The sequence below is a fragment of the Sminthopsis crassicaudata genome, chromosome 6, assembly GCF_048593235.1.
Source record: "Sminthopsis crassicaudata isolate SCR6 chromosome 6, ASM4859323v1, whole genome shotgun sequence".
Taxonomy (NCBI): Eukaryota; Metazoa; Chordata; class Mammalia; order Dasyuromorphia; family Dasyuridae; genus Sminthopsis; species Sminthopsis crassicaudata.
The window spans coordinates 3918827-3933283 of NC_133622.1; the positions used below are offsets into that span (position 1 = coordinate 3918827).

The 14457-nt window shown below is 39.5% G+C and overlaps 1 long non-coding RNA gene across 1 annotated transcript in view; it reads left to right on the forward strand.

The window, feature by feature from the left end:
• The window catches only part of LOC141547666 (uncharacterized), a 519112-nt gene that overhangs the window by 271772 nt on the left and 232883 nt on the right, over positions 1 to 14457 (forward strand). The window contains exon 5 of the long non-coding RNA XR_012483585.1: positions 7600 to 7652. This is a non-coding gene — a long non-coding RNA (uncharacterized LOC141547666). The remainder of the gene's footprint in view (positions 1 to 7599; positions 7653 to 14457) is intronic.

Sequence of the window (14457 nt, forward strand, 5' to 3'; positions counted from 1 at the left end):
CATATGTGTACATACATGGATATATATACATACATATTATGTGTATTTGTATGTGTGTATATATATATATATATATATATATATATATATATATATATATATATATGTTCTAGAATTACTGCTGCAACAGATGATGAATATTCTGAGCAGACTCCTCCATGCCATCAACTGGGCCTATCTGCCTTGCAGTTGATTAAAGGGCATAAATTTCCCTGTCTGAAACTGTCTATTGTGTCAAAACAAAGCATATCAATAATATTTTTTAATAAATTGAAGAGAAAAAGTTCCACTTTGGTTTCAAAGAGAAGTTGAAATTTATCTTCCAATTTCCTGAGAAAATACAGAAATACAAATTGAGTTGCCAAAGTACCATGGATGATATTGCAGGTTTTCATGGGCATGTGAGCACTTCGAGAGGAATATGGCTATTTCTATGCATGAGGACTTTAACACTGTTCATTTCTTTGGACTGGAATGTAGATCATTATACAATTTTAGCATAAATGCACATGATAGAAAAATGGTGTGGAGTCAAGTGGATAATAGAATGATTGTTACTCCTGATAAGAATTAGGTAATATTATTGTGTGAATAGAGTCTTGAAAGCAAAGAAACTGCCCAATAGCATTTTTTCCCCTTGAGGCTGGAGTTAAGTGACTCGCCCAGGGTCACACAGCTAGGAAGTGTTAAGTGTCTGAGACCAGATTTGAACTCGGGTCCTCCTGAATTCAGGGCTGGTGCTCTAGCCACTGCGCCCCCTAGCTGCCCCCTGCCCAATAGCATTTTGATGTCATTATGGTGGCAACAGGACTCAATCCATGTCGTAAAGGACCCAAAAGGAGGAATTAAGCAGAGTTTGGTTAAAGAAGAAAAGATTTACCAAGTTCTTCCTGATGGTCCTCACAGATTTTATATCATGGGAAGAGATATTAATGTGAGCTACATGACTTCAAAAGGGATGTAAGAGTTCAACTTTATGTTAGACAGAGCTTCCCATCCACTAGAGCTCTACAGTGGAATGGGCTGCTTTGTGATGTAGTAAAAATCTCTGTTAAGGGAGAGTTTCAGGGAGATACTGACTGACCGTACTTCTGGGATGCACAAAATTCAGTTCAACATTGGCTGGGCCGTGGTAAAATGACGTCTATGATCTTTTATGATTCTGCCATCCGTGGATGCTATGATTTAATGAACTCCACCTCCCTTACCACCAATTTGCTCTGCCAATTCCCAATCCAGACTTTTCCCTCTTAAATGCAAAATGGCTTAGTGAGAAGGAGAGAAAAGTTCTTTCCAGGTAAAATTACATTCACATTATTCATTTGTGTGATGTCCAAGACCTTTTGCATGGTTGCCCCAAGCAACTTTCCCCTTGTCATTTAATACTAATTCCTTTCAGCCGTCCCACAACCGAGTCAAACTCGTAGATCTCGGAACATGCCTTGAACTCCCTAGCCTTTGCAGCTTTGTTCATGTTATTGCATCTGTGATATTTTGCCCCTCATCTTGGATAAGTGATTTATTATCTCTCGGTTTGAGCTTCTCCATTTATAAAATGGAGGATCTTTAAGATCCCTGCTGGTTCAAAATGTATAATTCTGAATTTCAACCTAAAAATTTCCGGTTATCCCAGTTCAGCTTCTACATCCAATAGGAAGCTCCATTCCGTATACTTTCTGCAACCTCTCTGTTGCCTCTATTTCCCTGACTCCCTCTCTCTTCAGTCACTTCATGTCTACGGGTTGATTCCATGCTACCTGCAAAAAAGCACCCTCCTCCTTCCAACCTTTAGATGAATCACCACTACACAAGAGCCCCCATCTCTTCCCCCTTTTCTTGAGATGGTTGTCAAGAATCTCTCCTTTCCCTCCCTACTAAACTTTTTCTAACCTTATCACTGAGAGTACTTGAAAGTACTCTTTTCAGGGTTTCCAGCGATCTCTCAGTGGTCAAATCTAATGACCTCTTGTGAATGTTTATGCTTCTGCATCCTTCTTCAGCCTCTGCGCTAGGGATAATGCATCTTTCCTTGGGGTTCTCTTCTGTTAGATTTGCACAATCCTGCTGCCTCATGATTCACCTTCTACCTCTCTGATCATGCCTTGCTCCTTTATTTTCTCTGATGAATATTATTTCAGGTTATATAGGTTAAATGTGAATGTCCTTTCCCCAGGACAGATTCTTGAGGTCCTTTTCTCTTCTCCTTCTATGATATTATATTTGGTGAATTCATCACCTTGTATGCTTTCAGCTATCATTTCTTTGTAGGTAATTCTTAGATTTATTTGTTCCTCCCTCCCCCCTTACTTTTTCCCTCCCTCCCTCCTCCTCCCTTCCTCTCCTTCTCTCCTTTCTTCTCTCTTTCCCTTTCTCTCCCTCTTTCCCTCCCTCCTTTCCTATCTCCCCTTGCTTCTCTCTGTCACTTTCTTTTTTTGTCTCTCCCTCTCTCCCTTTCTCCTCCCTCCCCCTTCCTCTCTCTGTCTTTCCCTCCTTCTCTCCTTCTCTTTCTTTTCCTCCCTCCCTTCTACTCCCTTTCCTTTTGTCTCTCCCTCTTCTTCCCTCTTTCCCTCTCCCTCCCTCTGTTTCTACCTTTCTCTTTGTTTTCCTTCCCTCCCTCTTTCTCTCTCTCCCTCCCTTTTCCCCCCTCCCCTTTCCTCTCTCTGTCTTTCTCCCTCTCTTTTTCTTCTCTCTCTCTCTTTCTCTCTATCTCCCTCCCTCTCTCCCACTCCCTCTCCTTCTGCCTCTCCCTCTTCCTCTCTCCCTTTATCTTGCCTTCCGTCTCTATTGCTACCTCTCTCTCTCCCCTCCTTCCCTCCCTCTTCCTCTCTCTGTCTCCCTCTCTTTCCCTCACACATACACACACATCTCCAACTACCTAGTAGACACTTTGGACTAGATATATTATTGACATCTTAAATTTAACATGTCTAAAACTGAACTCATTGTCTTTTTACTCAAATCCTTATTTTTTCCAGACTTCTCTGGTGTTGAACTCACAACTTAATTGTCCTCCTCAGCTTGGTGTGGTGATGTATCTTACTTCTTTATTCCCTTTACTCCCCCCATCATTGTAACCTTCATTAACTTCTCACATTACCCATTTCTTCCATGAGACCCTGCCACTACCCTCGTCCCCGATTCCATGGACTAGATGGCAATACCTTGTGGGTCAATTGCCCAGGAGTTCCCAGCTCCAGTTTCTACCCATTCTAGGTCATTCCTTTGATGTTCTTCTTTAAAGTTGCCCATTAGTTATAAGTATCTACAGCCTCATACCTGCTTTGTGTCTCTGTTACCCTCTCCATGCTATTAATTTTCAGTTTTTCAGAAAGTCTTGTGCTTCAAAGTGAACAAGCCTCCAAAAAACTGGTGAAATGTTGATATTTTAAAAATGATCCTTTGTTTCTAAGAGTCATTAAGTAAACTTTGCAGTTTCTTGAAGGCAATCCCGCATATGCCAAACCTGACTGTCTCCTGTTTATATATTATTAATTTATGTTTTTTTTTCTTTAAATGAAAAGCACAGGAATAAAAGAATACTAATAAGCCTATCGAAAACTAAGAGCTGACATTATTTGTAGTGGAGAAAAGTTGGAAGTTTTTCCACAATAACTATTGGTATCTGTAACATATTTGTAAGAAAATCAACAAAAATAATTAAGATCATAAATAATTAAACTTCAAGCAACAATGTGAAAACAAAGGTCCAAATACTACTAAATGAAATGCAAATTCTATCAGCTCATTTGTATCAAATTTACAAAGCTGATAAAAGACAAAATAGTCAATATTGGAGAGATTGTAAGGACAAACTAGATTATCATTGCTGAACCTTTTGCTATACACCTTCTCTTCCCCCCCCCCCCACTGCCTAGCAGAGTACTTGGAACACAGTTAGAGCTCAATAAATACTTTTTGATTCACTGAATTTTTCAAGTGAATTCAGAGACTACGCAGACACTGCTGGCCAGGAAGGAGAGGGTGGAGCTCTAATGGGACTGGCTGAAATGATGGAAGTTCCTTCCATGTCACTTCTTGACTTCAGCAAAAAAGACAGTGAACAATTAATTGAACTCTTCTTTTCTGTCCCCCTATCCATGGCCCTTGAAACTGGGGTTATACGCAGGACCGTCTCACCATCTCTAGGTTATTTCTACTTTCGGATTTTGTCTCCTACAAACTTTTTCAGAACATAGTTCTCTCTGAATCATATTAATTACAGCAGGGGGCTGGGTTGTAATGGAAAACATCAATGAACAGCTTGTGGCATGAAAACTGAGAAAGAGAAAATGGATCTTTTGTGTCTGATTTTTAGGGTGATGAAGAAAACAATTCTTTGCTTCCTTTCCTCCTGATTAGGGACTAGTTAAAATGAGTGAAAATCTTACGATTTTGACTTATTAATGGCTCTTTTAAGTTAGTGAATATCAGGAATAGACTTGAGTTGAGACCATTTATCTATAGATCAACATTTTCCACTATTTTGCTGTGGTGGTGGTTGTTATTAGTGTTTTACAATTCCCTTTCAACAAAAACAAAACAAAATGGATTAATAACACCTAGAGTAATTTAACATCTTATTTATATTCTTTTTAATTCTTTATTTCTAAAGGTGTTAATTAGTTTTTTAAGTAAGCATAAATTCTCTAATTCATCATCAGAACCTCACAGAGGTTCCCAAACCCTCAAACCCCTATTTAATATTACCAAATCATCAGTAAGCATGATTTAGGCAGCTTAGACAGAGAGATAAGCATTTTATTTTTTCCAGTAGCCAGAGTAAAGAGTGGAGGTGATGTAGAGACCAAAGCAAAGTCACAGCTAAGTGAAGAAGGAAGCGTGGCAAGAGTGACCCCATGCTATGTCATACTCCTCAAATCCCAAAGAATGTAAGGAGCCAAACCTTGTCCTTACAACAAGCCTTGTGACCCAGGGACATCTGGTAGTTATATACCCACTCCCTAATTAGGTGAGCAAAGATGACCCTTGTCCTTTGATCCTCCTGGGAACAAAAAAAAACAGTCCTGTGAAATGAAGCTCCATTATGGTGCAACAGATACTCAGGGATGTTCCATTTCCAGTGAAACCATGTTTCTGGTACAAGATAGAGGCAAGGTTTTGAAATGTTCCCACAGTACCTTATTTCTACTTCCCTTTTGTGTCTATCTTATTTTCCCTTGTATCATACCTATTCGTTCACCATAATATCTCTACTCTTTTCTAGACTGTAAGCTCTTTGAGGAAAAGGGCTATGTTATTTTTATTCTTTAGTGGTTAAAAAAAGGATGCTATATGCTTATTCTATGTTGGGATTGCTTGCTGTTTTGTGGAGAGGGGAGGGGAGGAGAGAGAGAAAATTTTGGAATACAAGCTTTTGCAGGGTTGAATGTTGAAAACCATTTTGCATGTCTTTGGAAAATGAAATACTATTTTTAAAAATGGATAACAAATCATCAGCACAAATAGGATAGAGTTTTTATGTAAGCAATTGTTGAATTGAATTGAATGGCTCCAGTTGATGGTGATGTAGAATGAAAAATTAATTTAGCTAAGATTTATTTATCCTCTAATAAGTTCTTGGAGGAATAGATAAGCAATAACAAAAAAGTCCCTGTTTTCCAGTAGACATCAATAATTATAGTATACATTTTGTATAACTTTTCCCCTATAACTCACAGAATCACAAAATTCTTCAAAGTTATAGTAAATAATTTTATTTATATTTTGTGAAACCATGGGGCTTAGGATATATAGGACAGTCATGGGGTCATGAAAACATGGATTCGAGTGCTAATGCTAGTGCTAACTGTATGCAAATAGCTTAATTCTTTGCTTCCTAAGGTAATACTCCAAGACTCTTTTAAGCTGTGGATCCCTCAGTGGAAAGACTCTCTCTGTGGAAAGTACCCCCAAATCCCAGTTGAATAACAGAGCCTTAAACCACCAACACACACACACACACACACACACACACACACACACACACACACATCTATTTTACAGATAAAAATATAATCCTCAGCACATTGTCTTTGGCAACATAAAAATCAAATATCAGATGTGTGAATCAAACTCCAGTCTCCTGAGTCTAACATTTACAGAGATGAATGGTAGAGCCGTTCTTGAACTCTTAGTGAATAACCTTTTCCTGTTATATAACTTGGGGAATTTGTCAGGTTTTGAGCAGCAACAGCCCAGCCCCACTCTTGCAAATCTTACCTGGAATAGGATCATCCCCAGGTGCTTTGACACATGAGAGAAGCCTAAGGACATTCAAAATCTCTTTTGCAGTTGCAAGTATTTATGGAGGGGATGGACTTCAGACTGAGGTATATAGTCAATGGCTTCAGCATTGACGATTTGTTGAGACCACTCTTGAACCATTCATTCCTTCTCTCCAGTTCAAGTTCTTATAACTAATCTCTATCAGTGTTGAATAGTAGAAATGCACCCTAAGTTCATAGTCCTTTGACTCATAAATAGACTTCCAGCCATCATGAAAGTGCTTTGTATTGCTGCTATCAGTGTAAAGCTTAAGGTCATCTTTCTTATTCTCTAATTTTCACTTGCACTTTATTTTGATGGAGTTAAATGATACCTTCCTGGAGATGGATTATTATTCTGCTAGTATATGCTGAGGAATTGTCTTCTGAATTTCCCCATCATTTTTATCAAACTGATCTTGATGTTTGTGACTGTTCTGGCCCTCTGAAAGCTGTCCACTCCTTTTCTGCTGTTGCCAACCATGTGATGGTCAGATTTTCCTCCAAGTCAGTTCAGACTGTTCATTCTGGGAGAAACACTCTAATCTGTTGACATTAAGTCTGATCCTTGTGGTTCCTTGGGGCTTCCACTTTTGTTAAATGTGAATGTTTCATTTGGAGAAGATAAGTCTATGATTGGTCCAGCACTCTGTGCCACATATCACCTCTCACCTCTATTGCTCTTATAATCAGTTTGTCTCTTCTCCTTATAATGAGGTAATATATTAAATATATTAAACTTCCTATAAGTGTGCACCTATAATTTATTGCATGATTTTAAATGGGAGACAATGTTGGTGACAGGGCCATGAGATGCACAAATTTTCAGTAGTAAGTGACCATGAGCATTGCTATACAACTTTACTCCTCCTAATGATTCCCTGCCATGTCTGATACTCTATTGTACTCTGACATTAAAGTCACAGACTTACAAGCTTGTTGTCTTTCAGCACATTGATGAGGAAGGTCTCCAAGTCTGTAATATTTTTTGACCTTATCAGTGTCCTTCATAGTGGAAACATATACACTGATGATGGCAACCTGACACTTTCCTATAAGTGGCAATCAGTCTCATGAGCCTGTTATTCACTCCTTTAGAGAATCATACAAGCTTGCTGATTGCATTAATTTTGACTATAAAACTTATGTCCGCTTCATCACATTCCCCATCACCAAGGCCACTCCAGAAAACAAAACAAAACAAAAACCATGTATCCAGCTCTGACTTTGGTAAGCTGGCTTTCATTCGCCAGCTTGGTTCCTTCAGGATTGCTATCTGTAGGTGATACTTTTTATGTATATGTTCTCTTGTAACTAGAGCTTTTTTTTCTTTCAGGTCTAATGGATTTCTTGGTATCCTAAAGTGTGTGCACAGTCCATATATCAATGGTGAGTGGAATCATCTTTACAAACGTTTTTGTACAGTGTGTGTGTGTGTGTGTGTGTGTGTGTGTGTGTGTGTGTGTGTGTGTGTGTTGACTGCAGGGCAGGATCCTTGCCTGTTGCAATAAGTGGGTTGGGGGAATGAAGGTAACAATTTTAGGATGCTTTTTCTAGCCCCTTCCTCATGGAAGGAGGTGAGAAGTGGGGTCCTTATAAAGGCTTTTCAGATGCTCAGGGGGCTGCGAATCCCACTCCTGATTCAGTCTGATGAGACGGTGGCTATGGCTTGGCTGTCTGTGTGATGGTTTATGACCACAACTTCTAGTGTATTCATAGAGCTTGCTGCTCTTCACTTGTCCATAACTACAGGGCTTTGACATGGGTGAAAATGGCAAAGTGGTCCTACTGGTGTCTTTTGATTTGCGATAAATTGGATTTAAATGAGTCAGAGGTTCATGAAGTGATCAGATTCATTCTCCTTCTCTCTCAGCATCATAGTTCGGTGTCAAGTCAATAGGATTGCTGATGTCTTGGGTGCAGAGGATGGTCCCGGAGTCTTCCCTGAGTAGCCAAGCTCTAATTGCGCCACAGTACTTGCTTCTCCCACCTTCATGATATGTGTTTGTGTCTGTTTGTGTCTGCCTATTCCAATAAGTGACCAAATGCTTGGGTAACTCATTGACGGGCTGGAGGCCCATTGCTTACCCTCAATCTGTTTAGCCCTCCTGCTGAAATGGTTTACCAGGTAGGAGCCTCTGAACATGTTACAGGTGTGCGGCGCTATGGCTGAGACTTGGGTGTCAGGTAGACAACAAAAGTGGAAGGCAGCTCTAAAAAGGGCTTGAAGGTTCTCACACTAGAGATCCAGTCTTCTATGAACACCCATATACCCCATTGGGTTGGTAGCTTGAAAGATAGCTATCCAAACAAAAATAAGTAAAACAATACATAAACAAAAGTAAAGTTAAAAAGTAAAAGTAAAACAAAGAAAGGAAAAAAGGAAAGGAAGAAAGATAGAAAAAGAGGATGGGAAGGAAAGAAGAAAGAAAAAAAAGAAAGACAGGAAGAAAGAAAAATATATAATGAAAATAAATTTAAAAACAGCTCCTAGATGTCAGTAAAGATGCATCTTCTAAGCAGTCCCAGTTGTTCAGATAAGTTGCAGCAAATTTTGTCAGTAGTTCAGCCCAGAGTCTTGGTAAAAACACTTCCCTTGTGTGAATTCCCCACTCCAATGGGGGAAAAATTGACATGTGTATTTACTAAAATCTTAGATGGGGTAATCCCTGTCCTTGGCACTTGGATCACAAAGATAGGTAATCCGCAGCCCCTGCCCAATAAGAGTTAGGCATCTTCTGGAATGTGGCCACGCATTTTTTCTTTTTGAGGCTATAAACAAGTTGCTGAGCTTCTTCTCCCTGAACACTGATTCCAAGAAGTGGTGAAGGCCAGTGGGTGGATGGAGGATAAGCCTTGCTTCTGGACCTTTCCTACAGGCTGCTCTCTAAGTCTCTGATCCAAGTTATAGGAAGCTAATGATCCGAGTTGTAGACAGAAGTTTTGACATTAGGTGTCTCCAAAACTGAAGAAAACCAGAGTCCAGAATCTCCCCTCTTCTTGCTTCTATCAGTTTTGGTGTTGGTACCAAGGAGTGTGTGGTAGGGGGTTACCTGGGTGATGTTGGACTAACCATTTCACCTCTGAGGTCTCAGTCTTCTGATCTGTTAAGTGGGAGCCTTGTACTCTACCATTCCCAAGCTCTCTAGCTCCAGAGCCATGATCCATGAAAATTCAGTAATTCTGTCATTCAGGTAGATGACCATGTATTATAAACACTCAGTGTAGATAATGTTATAGGGAAGGAGGGGGAGATTCATGTTCCTGTTGTTTGCCCTTCATTCTCCAAGAGGACCAAGACATAAGGAAGGGGATGACGTGACATGCAGGGAGGGTTGCTTCTAAGTAAGGGGGGGCTGCACCTGCCTCACTTTCTCCTTCGGAACCATCTGGGTCCAGTGGTCAGACATAGATCAGGAGGACCAGAGATGGCTCTGGGATGCAGAGGGAAATTTTGACCTTGTTCTGTCTTTAGCAGGTCTCAGTCTGACTGAGGCAGAACAAAGTAAGCAATAGGGTAATCTTTTAAATCACAGTTTGCCAACAATGGACCAAACCAAAAGCAGCCTGGCTTATGACCTTGTGCAGGTGCTCTGGCCGAGCTAAGGTGTCCCTCTATCAGATAAAATTCGTGGAGCAGCATAAGCTTTCTTCACCCTTCTTGGTTTCGAGGCTGTCGACAGTATGGGTTGTTTAAGCGCTCATCCCAACACCGCACACTTACCTGTCCAGGGCCTGACAGTCTAGAGTCCGATCAGCATGTCACCTTCCTCAGAAATTCTCTTTGTAGCACTCTTTGTAGGCATGAATTCTAATATTTAAAAGCATTTTTCTTGAAGTTGTTCTTCTGGCAAGTACAATTCCTCATGAATAAAGTTCAATTCATCCTAAAATTTAATTTAATTAAGCCCTATGTGCCCGACCCTGTTTGAAACCTTGGGAGACCATTCATGTGAAGACGTCAGAGAGTTGGAAATGAAGAAATGTCACACAGATAAGGGCCAAATAGATGGATTGGGGAGTCACTAGAGAGAAATGAAAATTTAACCTACAGGAGCTGAGGATGTCACCAAGAAAAAGAAAGAAAGAAACAAGCCCAGGACAGAGCTTTGGGGACACTCAATGTTTGTTGTCATTCATTTATTTCAATAATGTCTGGCTTTTTGTGACCCCATTTGGGACTTTCTTGTTGAATATGCCTTCCTTCTCCAACTCATTATGGGGATGAGGAAAATGAGGCAAAGAGGATTAAGTGACCTGTTCAGGGTCACTCAACTAGAACATGTCTGAGAAGAGATTTGAACTCAAAATGAGTCTTCTGGACTCTAGACCTAGCCCTGTATGGACTGTACTACTTAGCTGTTGAGTGTTAGTGAGTGGGAAGGGAATGATGTTTGGCAAATGGAACGAAGGAAGGGCAACCACACAGGCAGGAGCAGAGCTAGCCAAGAGCATGGAAATAAAAAAGCTGGGAGTACCCAGGAAGAAGAGGGAGTCAAGGCAGCAAGAATCCCCTGTTCTCAAAGAACTATTACAGATACTGGGAAAGAGTTTGGCAGAAAATAGATTTAGCTCTTAAACAATATCACAGTAAGATCCAGATGGACTTATAAACCATATGTAAAAGGTCACCTCACAAAATCATTAAAAGGGAGCAGAAGGAGATATCTTTCACAACTTTGACTTAGGGGAATGGAGAATTGTTCATCAACTAAACTACAAATCTATTCATGAAAAATCCCTAAATCACAAATGGAGAAATAGAAAGAACCACATTAAATAGCAAAATTTGCCATTTAATCTAATGCACACATGAAAAAAAAAAACAATCTTAATATAATATATCTGAGAAGAGGTCTTCCAGCCTCAACTTGAAGTTTGCCATTGAGAATGAAGCCATCACCTTGCAATGGATACCATTTTACCTTAGGATATATTTAATTGTTAGAGATTTTTTTTCTGATACAAAAATCCAAAAATTAAAAAAAATTGCAGAAATAAAATATAAAATTATTGCCTATGGAGAAATCTAATCTAATGGAGAAAAATGATTGAGTAGGAAAAGTAATCTTTTTGCTCATCGTTTCTGATAAAAAAAAATCTGATATTTGTGACACATGGAGAATGGACACATATGGAAAACCCAAATGATATTCCCAAGAGATAAATGATTAAATGAAATGAATAATTTTCAGATGAATCAGCTTGACAACTTTATGAAAAATGATCCAAATCATGAATTGTAAGAGAAATACACATCAAAGTTACTCTGAAGTTTTTCCCAAGTAAAATAAAATGTTTGTTGGCTTGCTCATCTCATATACTTATCAAATTGGCCAGCATGAAAAAATATCGAAGTCACTAATGTTAAAGGCTATAAGGAAATGGTCATACCATTACATTCTTGATAAAATTGTGAATTAGAGCAACCATTCTGCAAAGCAGTTTGACATTATGTGAAAAAAGTCACCAAACTCTTCATATTTTTTTCACTCAGAAATCCCACAACTGCATATAATACACAAGGAAGTAAAAAAGAAAGAAACCCCTTAATATACCATGATATTAGTAGAAAAACATTTTTTTCATGTAGCCAGACAAAAAAAGAAAAACAAAATTGGAAATAAAGCATATGCCTATTGACTGAGAAGGCTAAATAAATAATGGTACCTGAATATCATGACATACCAATGTGCCATAAGAGATGATAAAAATGAAGAATTCAGGATAATAAGGGAAGATTTGTACAGAATGATGCAGTGAAATAGGAAGAACTGGGATTTCCCTCCAAATAATTTTAAAATGATGCTTCAAATTGAATTCTGGAGTGGCAGAGCCCATCAAGAAAACAAAGTGAGACACTGTTCCAGCGCAAGGAGGTCGGAAAGAGAAATCTGGGATGGGGGGGAAGGAGACTGGCCCAGAGCCATGTAGATCCAACACAAAACGAGGGACTTGTGATGCCAGAAGGAGGTTTGGCAGCCAGAGATTTGCAGGATCAGATACTTGCTCACATTCACGACGAGGGCATTGAGCAAAGGCAGAGAAGAACACTTTCAGTCAAGAAAGAAGAGAAACATCACTTTGGGTCAAAGGGATCAGGAGCTCTGAGGAACAGCATCCCTAACAGCATTAGAGGCCCTGAGGAACAACATCATTTCCAGTTTCATTGCAGAAACAATATCAATTACAATCCCAATGAATCAGAGCCCTTTCTGGGGAAGGACCAGGGTGGAGACTGGGACAAGAATGACCACACTTGTCTCCAGATTACATCACCTCAGAAGCACTGAAAACTTCCATCGTCCAGCCTCCTAAGAACTAGCTCTGGAAATAGTGCAAAAAGTCTTGATGCTTGAGACAGTGCTCCCCATGCAATTAACAGAACCCAACTATAATATAAAGTTCCAAATCAAGTAATGGGAGGGGAAAATGATCGAAAATTTAGAAAAAGAATCTGACGAATAGGAACTGGATTTATAATGTCATCGATCAAGGACTTTATGGTGAGAAACCCCTTCCCTCTACCATTACAATTCAGCCATCACCTTCTTCACAACTCATGGTCTTAGAAAATGGTCTAGTGATCCTAGAGGTTAAAGAAATTGCCAGTAGTATTAGAAAGGGGCCACAGCATAAGTGAGACCTTTTCTGGTGACCTTTTCAGTAGCACTGATGGGGTTGGGCCAGCCTGTTTTTTGATCTTGTACCAGTACAAATATTATCTTCTCTTTGTCATGAAAATGAATGGTGCTGTTTAATGAATTTCCTCTCCATCATAAACAGCTCAACCCAACATTTGGTGGTTTGTTTGGTTTCTAAGTAGACTCCCAAGATCTAGTTATAATCAGTTTAATAGCAGAGGCTGCCTGGGAGTTTCTCCTGGAACAAAGTTCTCTTCCTGTGTTTATTGAGAAACACCTGTTTCTGCATGGGAGACACAATCGGATGCCTTCAGTGAAAGTCCCTGTGTACTTGAACTTCTGCTGTTTTTTGAGAAACATCACCCCACATTTGTCGGATCATTCTCACAGTACCCGTGTTGTTAGGTAAGGAAGGGAGGAAACAAACATTTATTAAGCACCTCCAGTGCAGAGTTCTCTCTGCTGAGAACGTCTCATAAAATTATCATTTGGTCTTCCCACAAACCTCAGAAATAGCTGCTATTATTATCACCATTTAACAGTTGAATAAACTGAGGCAGACAGAGTAAAATTCTTTATGCAGGGTCGCCCAGCTAGTAAATGTCTGATGTCACATTTGAATTAGTATCCTCCTGACTCCAAGTCTAACATTTTCTACCGTGCTGTCTAGCTGCCTTCAAGAATAAGACACTGGAGCTTACCAACATGACTTTAGATGCAATCTGTGTTTGATTAATTTATGGAACAACAAACATGTCTGTGATTTGACTCCTACTTCTTAGATCTGATTCATATTCCTCAACAGGAAGCTTAGGCGAAAGACCCTGTATCTAATGAGCACTACACATAGAGTCAGGAAGACTGGTTCAAATTTGGCCCCAGAAACTTACTAGCTGTGTGACCTTGAGCAAGTCACTTAACTCCTCTTTGCCTCTCTCTGTAAAAAGAAATGGGAATCATAAAAGCAGCTAATTCAGAAATGAGGATCAAATGAGGTCAAATAAGACATTATTTGTAAAAGCACTTAAACATGGCATACAGTTAGTTCTATATAAGTGCATATTCTCTTCCCTTCCCTTTCTTGGTCTTCTCTTCTCTTCCCTTTCCTTTCATAGGTGATTTAGAAACTGACTGGGCTACCTGTAGGCAAAACTGGAGTTGATCTTATTGACCACAGTAATTATGGCACTTCAAAGTATATGAAATATGGAACAATCCATAGCAGCTGATGTTTTGAAACCAAAGTTTAGAGTTGTCACAGACCCTGTGCTTTTAGAGTATCGGCTCTTGCTTTAGAAGTAATTTAGAAAAAACACCTAGTAGAGAAGAGATCTGGCTGGCCCCAGCAGCTGATCTTAAAGAACATGACTGAAACTAATATGAATGCAGTTGTGACAAAGACATTCCAGGGCCAGAAGACCACTGACCCTTCAATTCCAGCTGGGCACATGATGTGATATTAGGAGAGATCTAGATCTTTATCCAACTTTGATATGCTGGATTAAAGAGTCAAGATTTTTTTTTAAGTTGGAAAGCTTGAACGGTGATCT